The sequence below is a fragment of the Mesoplodon mirus genome (assembly GCF_964341445.2).
Source record: "Mesoplodon mirus genome assembly, chromosome: 9".
In the NCBI taxonomy this organism is placed as follows: Eukaryota; Metazoa; Chordata; class Mammalia; order Artiodactyla; family Ziphiidae; genus Mesoplodon; species Mesoplodon mirus.
Genome location: NC_138985.1, coordinates 82,205,778 through 82,219,331, shown reverse-complemented (window position 1 = coordinate 82,219,331; position 13,554 = coordinate 82,205,778). Strand labels below are relative to the sequence as shown.

Genomic DNA, 13,554 nt, shown 5'->3' with positions numbered 1-13,554 from the left:
GGAAGTTTAGGTCCTTGTTATGCAAAATTGCATTGCTGGAAGGGGTTTTAGATATGATCTAATGCAACTCTCAAGTTTTACATGGAATCCTGATTTCTGAGGTGGCCAGGAAATGTTGATGGGATTTTCACATTTCTCATGCTTGAGTCACTTCCCCTTAACCAGAAACCTGGGAAAACTTTACCACTGAAAACTCAAATAGGGTGGTACTACTCTCCCAACTTTTAAGCCAACAATGTAAGAAAACAAAAAGGTAATTTCATTCAAAAGAATAAAAATTAATAAATATTTTTTCAGCAAACAAATGAGTACTGTGATGCCACCTGATGACCCACAAAAAGTGACTCCCAGTATTATTTCAGTTATCTGTATTTGTACCTTTTAATCCATAAATTCCTGCCATATTACCTTCCATCAACTCTGTCCATCACTAGCTTGGTTGTTTTATCTCCATTTGTCAAATCATTATAGTGGGGCAGTTGGCCAAGTTGGTATGTTTAAGCCATATCATATTCTCTTATTGGGTCCTGTGTGTCCTAAGGGCCCTTCAAGAAACTCACTTGTCTCCTTAGATATTGGTAAGGAAAAGTCAGAAATCTCTCCTTCCAATATGGTGATTTTTGTTCTTAGTGAGAGCACTACTTTGGCAATTATGTGCCCAATACCTTTGCTCAGAGCCTATCTGATTTGCATCCAGCTAAACTGCCTCTGTGCATTCAGATATGTGTCCCTATAAAGAGACCACCTCCTCACTTTTAGAACTGCAGTGTACCTTGACCTATGCTTGAATGGACTACAGCTCTGACTCTAAGATCAAATAGGTCATTAAACCCCCTGAGCTCTTGAATTGCTCTCATCTAGTCCTCAAATGAATAATTTGTGTAGTGCAGAAGTCACTGGGAAGCCATGATTCCTCTCTGGAGCTCCAAGCTGGCTTCCCATAGGGGCCTATGTTCCATTCTAACTGAGTTTATCAATCTATAAATTCCTGACTAAAGCCCAGAACCTTGAGACACAAGGAGGTTAGGAGAATGACTGCTCCAGCATCTCCCATCACCCAGATATTTGCAGAGACTGGGCAAGGACCTTGGACTCCTGAATCTAAGGCCAGTATAATAAATTTATAACTTAAGAAACATGGTTTTCAATTTTTAAACTTTTTCTGTGAAAATGAAAATCACTGTGATGGAAATGTTCTTTCTTTTCTAAGTTCTTTAATGTTATATTATCTTTATAAGTTTACAATGGAAGGAAATGATCCTACTGGCTGCCAGTGAATGAGGGAGTGAGTAGAGCTGATGAAACAGAGCTAATATTCAGCATAAGCTTCTATAGTTTCGTTTGTTTGATGTGGTGGCCCTTGGGCCTACAGAAATACACCTTCTGTTTATGCTTCCAAGTGTTCCTTTTATCTTCAGATAAAAGTGTAAAGGGGAAGTTGCCAAAATTAGTCCACCTTTTGGGCCCAAGCCACAGTTAAACTTAGATGTAAAAGGGATCAAAGCATTTCCATTCTGATCCAAATAGCTGCAGCCCAGCAGTGTAGCTGGTGGCGATATAAAAATGGCTGAACACTTTCTGATTTGGAATATCTAAGTGATACATTCTAGATTGCAAGTCAGAAAAAGAGGCAGTATGCATGTCTGCTTTTGAAATGACTGCCTGCCTTCTAGGATTTGACAAAGAAACACTTGTTTAGACTTTGGTATATAATCTAGCCCCCATGTACTCCTGAAGGCTTCCTTAGGGGGTTTCTATGGATGGACATTTTCTCTCACTTCCCCTAAGTTGATTTTGTGCATGGTCCTTCTATGCTTCTTTTAGGTGAAGCCAAACTGTTGAGGATTACTCTTTGCAAAATGGCAGCAACTCTCCCTCCCCCCCACCTTTTTTATAAGTGCTTGTATGTTCTGAGATTGATAAAGCATCAGACTGGTATCCCTGGAGGATAGAGAGAAGACTCTTGGTCTCTGCAGGAGTAGGATCACTAAATTATTTGTTATCCAAACCACTTTTGTGAGTGAAAGGGGCACTATTAGTAACTAAACCTGTATAATTGGAGTAAGCTGAGACTGTCTTGACAAATTGGAATGTATGGTCACCTGGTATGTAGGGCAATGTGTGACGTCTGGTGTCTAGAACCTCAATTCTAATGCTTCTTTACCTGTGCAAAATCGGACATTTTCTAGTTACTCCCTTAGATTATTACAGATGATCATTTTATGCTGTTGATAACAAATTTAGCAAAAAGATAATTAATTTCCATATGACTCAGAACACAGCCCCCTTGTTAAGTAATATAGCTCCAGAACAGAATTTGTTGCAAAGAAAATGTTCTGTGCAAATTCTTTAAAGAAGTCTTTCAAGTGCATTTTTTTTAGGATGCCACCACCCACTGTTTACAAAGAAAGTCTTTAAGGGAAACAGCAGACCCCTCAGGCCATTTCTAGCAAAGAGATGTACATTTAGTACCAACAACACAAAAACACTCTTGTAACTACACCCAAACTGATTTTTGCACCCAACATATTTTTGTCTTCAAACTGCAGTCGGATTGCTGTGTTTCCCTTCTGTTTGTTTCACCACTTCCTTCTAAATATTTCGCATCATCCTGGAGGTTTTCCCAAATGTGGTCTGCTCACTGGAGGGCCATATTCCTCTGACTTGTGGCATTAGGTTGTGTCGCCATGGCAAGGCTTGTTTATCATAAGGGAATACTTTATAGGATGGGCACCTCTCACAACAATTTCAACCTCTTTTCCTCCTCTTCTCCCACATGCTCAGATATTCTGAGACAGCAGCCCAGATATGGCTTTCTCTAATCATAAGTTGCATTCCTAGAGTGTGAACTTTTCTTTGCTCTGCTTTCAAGATAGGGAAATTTTTGGCTGTTTATTTCTTTCAAACTGGGCAGTACCCTCTTGACTGTTATGACTAATTCACTTGACAGGGCTGGAATCTCCTCATAGTTCTCTCCAGGTAAATCCCGTCGCTCAAACTTGTGGGGGAAAAAATGCCAGAGGGGGCAAAGGGTGACCTCGTGGTGGTCACAGCCTATCCACTGGACAGAGGCCTCTGTTGACCATGGGGATTTTTTCCAAGAGGAGGAATGCTTAGTCAGAACCTGACAGTTCTTATACTCTCACATTCCTGCAGAGGAACCAGCTTGGGGAGAGATAAGAGCCCTGGGTTGACACCCTGATTATGCCTACCTTTTTATTTGTTAAATGTGGAAATTGACTTCATCCAATTAATAAGAGCAGGAAACAGTTTTTGTTTTCTCTTTGTAGGAAAACATGAAGTAACAGTTTTATCTTAATTTGTCAGGCATTGCCCAAGAGACTACAGCCATGTGGGCTGGTGGCCAAAAAATCTTTCTAAGTCCCAAGTACTAACACCCAGATATAAAAAGAATGCTAATTGGTTTTCCAGCTGAAAAATAATAAGGTACTTGGTGCCAAAAATGCTGTATGGCATGGAAACCCCAAGTTTATACAATAGGACCTGATTGCAATCTGGGGGCTCCATTTGTACTCATATGTAGAGCTAAACAAAGGGAGGTGTTTCGCTCCTCTGCCTTTGTAGAAAGCCTCTGCTCCAGATCTCAGCCTGGTGTTGCACCAGGCTTCCCACAGTCTTCCTGCCAAAGTTCCAAGTTTTTTCCTGGCTGCCGTTCAGGAAAGTACAGCTCCGTCCGTAGGGTGGAAAGTTAAAAAGCCCTTGCTTGGATACGCCGAAATATATACAAACACTGCTTGACGTATGGAGCAGGCAGGCTTTGCACAGGCTGCTCCTGCCTGCATTCTAAGGGAAAAGAATGCAAGATTTTTAAAAGTCATTTTAGTACAGCAATGGAGCTATTAGCTGGAAGAAAAAAAGTATTTTTTAAAGCAAATTCAGCATTCCCCTTAAGCCCAGCAATTAGCTATCTTAGTTTCATTAGTAAAATATCAACTAATTTACAAGAGCCCATCCAGCTTGGGCCATTTTTAACTTAAGGACGCATTTAGTATAAATAGGAAGATACTGAATGTAGAGAAGGTCACTGGAAGTGACCTGGTGAGAGTCACTCTCAGGCTATTGGTACAGCTCAGGCTGGGGCTGGTACTCTGATGCATATTGGCTGATTGTTAGCCTTGCCTGTGGCTTCACACCTTGACTCCAGGTCTACATCACTGATGAGAAAGTGCTTGAATTGAAAGGATCTCTTAATACTTAGAACCCTGCTCTAATTATTTCCAGTTGATGGTAAATACCACTGTTGAATTCACAGCATTTAACCAATATTATCCAAAATGCTTTTTAATTATAGTTAATACTAAAATACACTATTTCCTGTCACCAATAATCGTTATAGGCTATGACCATTACACTAGTCATGTATGTAAAGATGCAACTAAGATTAAAATTTTGTTAAAAAAAGAATTACTTTGATAATAGAAGTAAAACATAGTCTCAAAATAACCAACTTTTGCCAAAGTATACACAGAATTAAATAGGCTATAAGAGTCCATTGATGTGTAAAAAATAAATGTTTTTTAACAGAAACTGGCAAGTGTTGTCTGTTCCTTTCTATCAATGCTTTTCTCTTGTTTATTACTTTTTGGTTGTTTGTTATTATTAGTGCATTTTCCCTAGAGTAGTGGGACAGAATGGTATGTATTTAAGAATTTAGAAAGCATTTATTTAAAAGTACTGGGCATCAGGATTTTTTACGTGCAGGAGAAACTAAGGAGTAGAAGACCATTGAATTAGTATGTCTGGCCTTTAATCGGGTTCATCCCCACCAAGCTAAATTAATTTTCCAGTGCTGCTCTTCCTTAAGCGTAGGCTTCACCTTTGGTACATTTCTGCTTCTGTGACTCTGTGCTTGCTCTTTCCCTCACCTGGAGTGAGCTCTCTTTCCCTCTCCATCTTTTAGGTCCCAGTGCAGTTCCCACCTGATCTGTAAAGCCTCCCAGACCACTCCTCAACCCTTTAGTTTCCCATTTATCTGAACTCTTATTGCTCTTACTGTTTTCAGGAGACAAGAGAAGGATGTGGAGGGTTCACAGATCACGTGGGAATCAAATTGGGACCCAGAATATGAAGAGGAGAAAGGAGCATTTTTTATTGCAAGGAGCAGAGACTCACTCAACTAGCTTAAAATAAGGAGAAGGTATTATAAACCTACAGCATCCAAGAAATGGGCCTTGCAGGGTATTCACTGGAACCTGTCAGAAGCCTAGACATCTCTCTCTCTCTCTCTCTCTCTCCAGTTCTCAGGATCATACAGTACCCCTCTTGACTCTTTCCCAGGAATATCTATTTTTGTACTCTTCCCTTGTCTCTCTGCCTTATCATTTCAGTTTTCTTTCAGCTCAACTACCCCCAGATGACTGAATTAGACTTTTGGGATTAATTCCAAACTTTCAGAGATTTGGTTGTCTTATCTTGAACTGTATATCCAGTCATTTAATCAGTGTGGTTAGCAGGGGCAGTGATTTTTGGTACAGACAGCTGCCTAAGTCCATTCCTGTGGCAGCCTGTGGGTGAAGTTTCAGGGAAGGGGGAAATGAGTAGATAGGCACAAGATAAGTTGTATTGTTCCTCCAGGGCAGATTCCTTAAGGGCAAGGAATAGATTACTGGGTGCTTATTTTCATTACTGTGTTTAGCACAGTGCTGTTCATCCACCACAGTGATTCACAACGCTGGCTGCACAGTAGAATCACCTGGGGAACTTTTAGAAGCATTTCCATGTCCAGTCCTCCCCCTTGCCACCAGATTCTGATTTCATTTGTGGTGGATATGGCCCAGACACCTGACATCAAGGACTAGTGTGCTTTCCAGATGCCAGACTTATTTTTACTGAGATCAGGGCCATAGAAAGTATTACTCCTATAGGTGAAAACATGATTACCCTCATAACTAAAACATGGTAGAAATTCAAGAGCTGTTAAATAGCTTAAAATTCTTGTTTGGCTTAGCAGAAGGGTAACTATAGATTACATTCATGTTGTCTTAGGTAGAGTGAATACCAGTAATATTGGTAAGTTTAGAAAGAGACATAAAAATTTTTGATTTTACACCTTTTATTTTCCCCCATTCCTGTAACTGATTTCATTAGATCGTCAGTGGTTATTTCTGCAAGGTTTTTTGACTATGTAATTCAATACATCTACAAAATGCAGTCCTCTTCCTGGATTCTTTGAAAAAAAGGTCTCATATAACTAGGAAAATTTAAGATTTAATAGTAAATTCTGACAATGACAATTCAGGGTGCCACTTGGATGATAATTGTTTTATTAGTTTTTCAGCGGTAACTCTGAAATTGGCATTTGATTAATTTGGACTGAGTAAAGTTTGCCTCCAGAATAGCAAGGAGCAGGTTTATTGCAGGCACTATATAGAGATGCCTTTTCAGTGCACTCTTTGTAGTATCCTTGGGGTTGCTAAGGTTTGCCTTGAGCTTTAGAACCATAGTTGTGATGACTAGTTGGAGAATTCCAGGGGAATAGTTTTTGGAGTTCTTCAGTATGATTAGTGAAACCAAGGGGTATAGTCCAAGCTTTCAAGTAAATTGACTCAATTACTGTGTCCTGAGGAAATCACACCTTACCTCCTGGCAGTTGCCTCTGAGACCACTTTAGGACATTTGTTAACAACTTCTAGCAGTCAAACCACCCCAATCTTATGAACACATTGGGCATTGATATCTGTATAGAATGTGATTCATGGATCTTTACATTTCCTACCCCAATTTCCTTCTCTAAGAGGGAGCCATTTTGCCCAGTTCATCTGAGGTACTCCTAAAGAAGATCTGGTGACATTGACCTCTTTGGCAAAGAGTCTAGAGAGAGAATACTGTGGAAGACATCTTTACCAATTTTTGACTGAGCATAATCAGACTCAGTTTCCTTCTTGTGTTACAGCACAGACCAGTGCAGTACTGACACTTCGTTATCCCAGAGCATATTGTCCTGCCTGGACCCTCTGGATGTGAGGACCGCTTCATGGAATTATCATCGTATATCCAATGGTCAGTAATGTGAATTGCAATGCTAGTTCTTAAGCTTCCTTTGGGGGTGACATGAATGGTTTACCCATTTTCTTGCAAGATATCAGCTTTACCTGGAGAGGAGCAGAGATGCCACTCTTGTAGGCTAAACAGGGTTTGATGTGTCTGCACTGAGTGGCAGGTAGTCTGGAGTACACATTGCTGTGCAGCAGACCCTGGTGACCAGCTTGGCAAGAAAGCTGTGCTTGATTGATGTGCACAGGAGGTAAGCAAGAGGTTGTGTCCTTACTTGCTATGAACACTACAGTCTTGTCTGTATAGCTGATTCTAGGACCTTTGCCTATGTGAGATTTGATCCTAAGTCAGATGGTCCAAAGAGAAGTCATTAAAAGTTTCATTGTAAACTCCTTCTCTAACACTATTCTGCTATACATCATCAAAGTAGTCCCTTGAATCGTAAAGTACATAGATGGCACAAATCAGAACTATAAACATTTTGCTAGTTCTGTATTGAAAATCTAAATTTGAAAAATTTGACCATCACTGATGAGGACTATACTTCTGTTACCCACAAGACTGTCAGTTATGCTTATGAAGCCGGAACAAAATAGTTGAACGTAAATTATATTGTGCACTCCACAAACTTTCAGAATAACATGCTTTTTCTTTTAAGGACTTTTGATTTTGTTGCCTCAAGATATGAATTCTTGTCATCATGTGATTCCCAGGGAGCAAATTTCTGAGCAGAAAACGTTCAATATGCCCCCTGAACAGCATTTTAAATGCAGGACATTAAAGTGGAATTTGAGTCAGTTGATTTCCAGAATTATTTGTTGTTTTCCAGCTTAATTTTGAAGAAGAGCTCCCCATTCTTTTCTTCCTGTCTTCTTCTCTCCCTCTCTCCCATCCTCTCTTCCATGCTTTCTTTCTTTCCTGTCCTTCCTTCCTCCGTCCTTCACTCCCTGACTTCATTTTTCTTTCAACAAAAATTTTTGAGTTATCTACATTACGATGGACTTTTTCTGAAAATACAAACATTAAAATACTATCATGATCCTCAGAAAACTTTCTTCTTGGTGGGGAGGGAGTGGAGAAGTAAACATGAAAAGCATCCTATCTGATAAAAATTATATCCACGGTGTTGTGGGGAAATGTAGTTGGATACCTAAGCCATTCTGGATGGAGCCGGGCAGTCTGGGATGGGAAGATGTAGTGTTAGGAAAGGTATCCTGGAGGAGACAACTTTGAGTCTCTTTGGGAAGTGGAAGAGAACCTGTTTCAAGATGTGGGGGTGGAGAAAAGAAGGAGACAAACAACTGGGCATAAAAGCAAGAGAATATGGGGCATTGAAGGAGTGGCAAATAGTTCTGTGTTACTGAAATGTAAGGTACATGGGGTGGGGGGCGTGGAGGACAAGAAGTGACTCTAGTGATGTTGGAAGAAACTAAATCAGGAATACCATTACATTTTTGTTAAGGATTTGGAATTTTCCTAAAGAAGTGTGGACACATTAGAGAACTTTAATGATTAGATTTTCCTGTTACCTAGATCACTCTAGTGATATGTGGAACAAAGACTGATTGGTGAGACTGAAGGCAAAGAGACCTATTAGAAAGATATTGGCTGTAGTCCAGGGAAGAAATGATGAGGGTCTGACCTAAGGCAATGATAGTGCAGTAGAGAAGAGGATATAGACTGAAAGAATTTGAAAAGACACAATTGACAGGACTTATACTTAAATAGATTTGGTGAAAAAGAAAACACAAGGCCTTCATCAATTAGGTCCTTATTGCTGCAAAGACCATCTATTCCAAACACATCTAAAGTTACTGGAGATTCAACCAGAGGAATTCAAACTGCAACCAATATGACTATTGAACTCATAATCCCATGATACACATATCATGCACACTCTATGTCACATGCTTGCTGAAGACCATGTTGGAGATTCCCTCAAGTTAACTTTTAATTTTTCTCATGAAAAATCCTCTCTAAACAACTGTTGTAGATATCACAATATATCTTTCTAGCATAGAGCCTCAGGATTATCTTTCATATACTTTTCCTTCTATAGGTAATTTGTTCTTTTTCAGACTCTATCATAAACTATGCCTATTAAACAGTTATTTCCATAACAAAGACACCTGTCTAGTGAGTCATGGCAGCCAGCATAATTTGACCTACTGACAGAACTTCCCTTTTTTTCATGTTTTTTGTTCTTCAATGAATTAAAACTAATGAAAACAAAAACTGAAATATTATTTTAGTTTCTAAATTGCCATGTTACCTTTATTGATTTACTTTCTTCTCATTCTGCAAGAGCAGATGTCCACATGTGGTGGTGAAGTCTGCCACTGCCACTGAACTCTTGTTAGCTATTCTTCTTGAGCCCTGGAGAGTTTACATGTTCAGAGTGACCAGCTGTGGTGTGCAGGAGGGGCATGCAGGCAGGAAACATGGTAATGGGTCACAGGACTGTCTGGGGAGAAGCTAAGCCAATTACAAGTTTTCCTTTGTGTAGAGTGAATGGTGGCAGTGACTTATCACCCCCACTCTAAAACCCAAGTTGTAGTTGTCCATAGAAATGGAACAATGAATCTGAGAAGGACTATGGCTTCTTTCTCATTTATTAAGAAGTCAGAATTTGTACAGCCGTAATATAGCTCTGAATATGGGTGTAGGAGAGGAAAGGCTACTGCACACCAGAATGGCTGTTGGGAAGCTCAGAGCCTAAGTCTAGGCCCTTGTTCTAAATTTTGCTGCCTTGAATCTAACATATCTTACATATAACTCTTAACCAGCTCAGTTATCTGTTTTCCAAGCCCAGAAAAGATTAGAAGCAAATTAAAGGCAGGCATTCTGGCAGAAACACACAGATTTGAGAACTAACCACTTGATAGTGAGGGAAAAGCCTAAAACTGGAAAGTAGGTACAGAATTGTGTTCTGCATTATAACATAGTGCAAAAAAAGACAGATAAAATTATGGACCACTGCTATCAAGGAAAATTAAGCTATGACTTGTGTTTTTTATTTGAAACACAGGAAGATTGCCGTCAAAATTTGTTAAAATAAACAGAGCTTCGGAAGTCAAAGGTTTTCATTGCTCAAAGTAAAATAAAACATATTTCCTTCTCCTATAGTTTCTGCCATTAAACCTTGCAGAGAAGTCACAAAGAGACCATGGAAATGAGTGTCTCTCTTTTATGAGCATTCTCAAAACTGTCCACCTCACTTTCTCGTTACAACCTTACTTCCTCTCTTATGTGCTATTCTCACCTTTTTTTCCTGCCATTTGTACACATCAATATTCTATATTTCCTTAGCTCTTGTGTTGGTAATTGAGAACCTAATTACTATGGTTTGAATATTTGTGTCCTTCAAAAATTCATATGTTGGAATCCTAACCCCTAAAGATGGTGATACTGGATGTGGACCCTTGGGAGGTGCTTAAATCATGAGAGTAGAGTGCCGCATGAATGTGATTAGTGCCTTGTAAAAGAAGCTCCAGAGACATCCCTAGCCTTTTTCACCATGAGAGGATGCAGTGAAAAGTCTGCATCCCTGAAGAGGACCCTCACCTGATTATGCTGACACCCTCTTATTGGACTTCCAGCCTCCAGAGCCATGAGAAATAAATTTCTGTTGTTTATAAGCTACTCAGCCTGTGATGTTTTGTTATAGCAGCTCTAATGGATTAAGATACTAATCATTTTTCCGAATGGTCAAAAATGGTAAACGAAATCATTACTGTTATTCTCTTTGTAACTAATTTCAACTCTTTTCAATATTTAATTGGTCCAGAATGAATTGTTGCCATGAAAGCCAAAGAATGAAAAACAAACAAAAAAATTCTCAAACATTTACAACTTTTACATAGAATATTAAAATACTGAGAGATAAAAGACTTGAATTTCAAGTGTTATAATAATTATTAATAACTTGGTAAACTAACTCTGCCAGAACACATAAATCCTCATTCTATATTAAAAAGCAACACCCTCACCAATTCTCATAAATTATATCTCTTCACTTTGTAGCAGGTATTTCTACTATAGATTTGTGGTTGAATTTTAAGTTAAAGTTAATATATCAGTTACTCAGAAATCATAATTCTGTAGAAACAAAGCACTCAACTTAAAATTGCAAATATACTCTCAGAAATGACTCAGCTGTTACGGAATGAATGTTTGTATGTGTGACCCTTGTGTTGGAGATGCCTGGAGCAGAGGGACTGTGATTAATTTATATGGGTATCACTCTTTTACTGGGTTGAGTTCCTACTTAAAAGTCTGGGGGAAAAAAATCTCTTCACTGGTCAGTCAGTCCAGGAAATTGTCATCAGCTTCCATATTTGGGGGTTTAACCAATGTGACAAAATATCAGAAGGAAGTCATATCAGAAAAAAGAAAGCTAACAAGTACTGTAGTTACTTACTGGTTACTCCCAAGTGACATACTCAATGCCGCCTTCTTTTTTTTTTTTTTTTTTTTTTTTTTTCGGTACGCGGGCCTCTCACTGTTGTGGCCTCTCCCGTTGCGGAGCACAGGCTACGGACGCGCAGGCTCCGCGGCCATGGCTCACGGGCCCAGCCGCTCCGCGGCACGTGGGATCCTCCCAGACCGGGGCACGAACCCGCGTCCCCTGCATCGGCAGGCGGACTCTCATCCACTGCGCCACCAGGGAAGCCCTCAATGCCTTCTTCTGCAAGCTCTGTCCAGGGGGTTTTCTAACCTTAATCCAGGGTTTCTCACCTCAGCGTTATTGGTATTTTTGACTGAAAACTTCTTTGTATTGTGGGGGCTATCTTATGCACTTTAGGATGTTTAGCAACATCTCTGGCCTCTACCCATAGATGCCTGCAACATCTCCTTGTACTGACAACCAAAAATGTCTTCCTACATTGACAAATGTTCTGTGTGTGTGTGTGTGTGTGTGTGTGTGTGAGACAGAGAGGTAGAAGAGAAGGCAAATTAACTTCAGTTGAGAATCACTGCCCTTACCATAATGCTACCCCTTGACTTAACACCGTATTATTGCTCTTGAAACATAATATCCCAGAAAAGTTTCTGCTGTCCACTGAGATAACAAAAGGGATACTGTTCTCTAAGCTGTTCTACTTGATTGTAACTCTATTCATTACCTGTAAGATATCCTGGTTGCATCATGCCCAAGGTACCCAGGTGGGTATTTTATATCTCCTCACAGAACAGCATACTTCTCTTGTCTCATTTCTTTTTTTTCTCTTCTTTGGACTAAAGTCTTTTTGCAACTGATCCTGCACCTAGTTAGGCTTACCTGTGTAGGGTGACCATGCATCCTGGTTTATCCAGATCAGTCCTGGAGCATGCCTGGCATGCTCCAGGCATCATTATTAATAGAACCCAGTCACTCTCAAAGTGACCGTTTGGATGATTAATCAAAGTCATCTTTTTATGCTACTTTGGAAAAAATTATTCGTTTTAATTTTACCAAAAAAGAGTGGGATAAAATTCAGTTTAAAATAGAATGTATGAGAAAGTAATTTACCTCTTCCCCCACCCCCTGCCCATTTTCTTATTCCATTAACATGAAGAGAAAATCACTTAGGATGGAAGGGTGCTCGTGAATAGATCCAGAAGTTTGAACACATTCCAAGGCAGAAGCATCTAAATACTTACTGATAGATGAATCAGAATGGAGCTGGAATCAGGATACAACTTGCAGTAGAGAAGGTAGCCTCCAGGCTGTAGCCCTTCTTTCTGACAGGTCTCTGTAAATTTTCCTGACCCCTCAGCAGCTGTTCTGCCAGGCAGAATTGGGAAACAGTAATTAATTGAAGGACTATCCATGGAAGAGCTAACTGAGTTGCAAGTCTTACCAAATGTGGAATTTTTTTTTATGTGTGCAATCTTTCTAATCCTTGGCTATGTATTATTTTTACCTTGATGAATTATTTTTACCTTGATGAATGCTATATGTGTTTCATCAAATGTACAGTATATTCCATTTAGAATGTGTATTTATTTAATGCACTTAGTTATGACAAAGAAGTATTTTAGTATGCAAAAAATTGGAAGCTTTTAACCCATCCCCTTCAGCTCCTATCTAAATCAGAGGACTGATCTCCAAAGAAATTGACCAATCATCCCAAGTCCTACAGCTTCTAATATGGATTTTGGCACTTCAGAACAAAATGTGGGATGATAGGGAACTCAACTTGCATCACTTTCTCCCCCATTCCCTACTAAGGTATAGACACTACACACGATGGAGAGACAGAACTCCTGAAGAAACCCATACCAACTATATACACTAATTTAGTTTTTTGTCAGCCAGTATGAATGGCCAACTGTGGACCAACAATTATTAAGGAAAATCAATGAGGCAAAAGGCATAATACAAATAAAAAACCAGAATAATTGGCTACAAAGGAAACAAAACAAGCGAAAAAATTAAAATTATTATTAGTATCTTCAGGAATATCGTACTAGACGTTGCAATCATAAAATAAGCTTAGTTTGCTATTGAGGATGAGCACTTAAGGAATAAGCAACAGATTTTGGAATCAGTTACCC

General features: G+C 39.4%; 1 protein-coding gene across 2 annotated transcripts in view; it reads left to right on the top strand.

The window, feature by feature from the left end:
• The window catches only part of TFEC (transcription factor EC), a 662,156-nt gene that overhangs the window by 267,911 nt on the left and 380,691 nt on the right, over positions 1 to 13,554 (top strand). For both annotated transcript variants that reach the window (XM_082631957.1, XM_082631956.1), the window contains exon 3: positions 6,914 to 7,020. The gene's annotated coding sequence lies outside the window, so the exon portion shown is untranslated. The remainder of the gene's footprint in view (positions 1 to 6,913; positions 7,021 to 13,554) is intronic.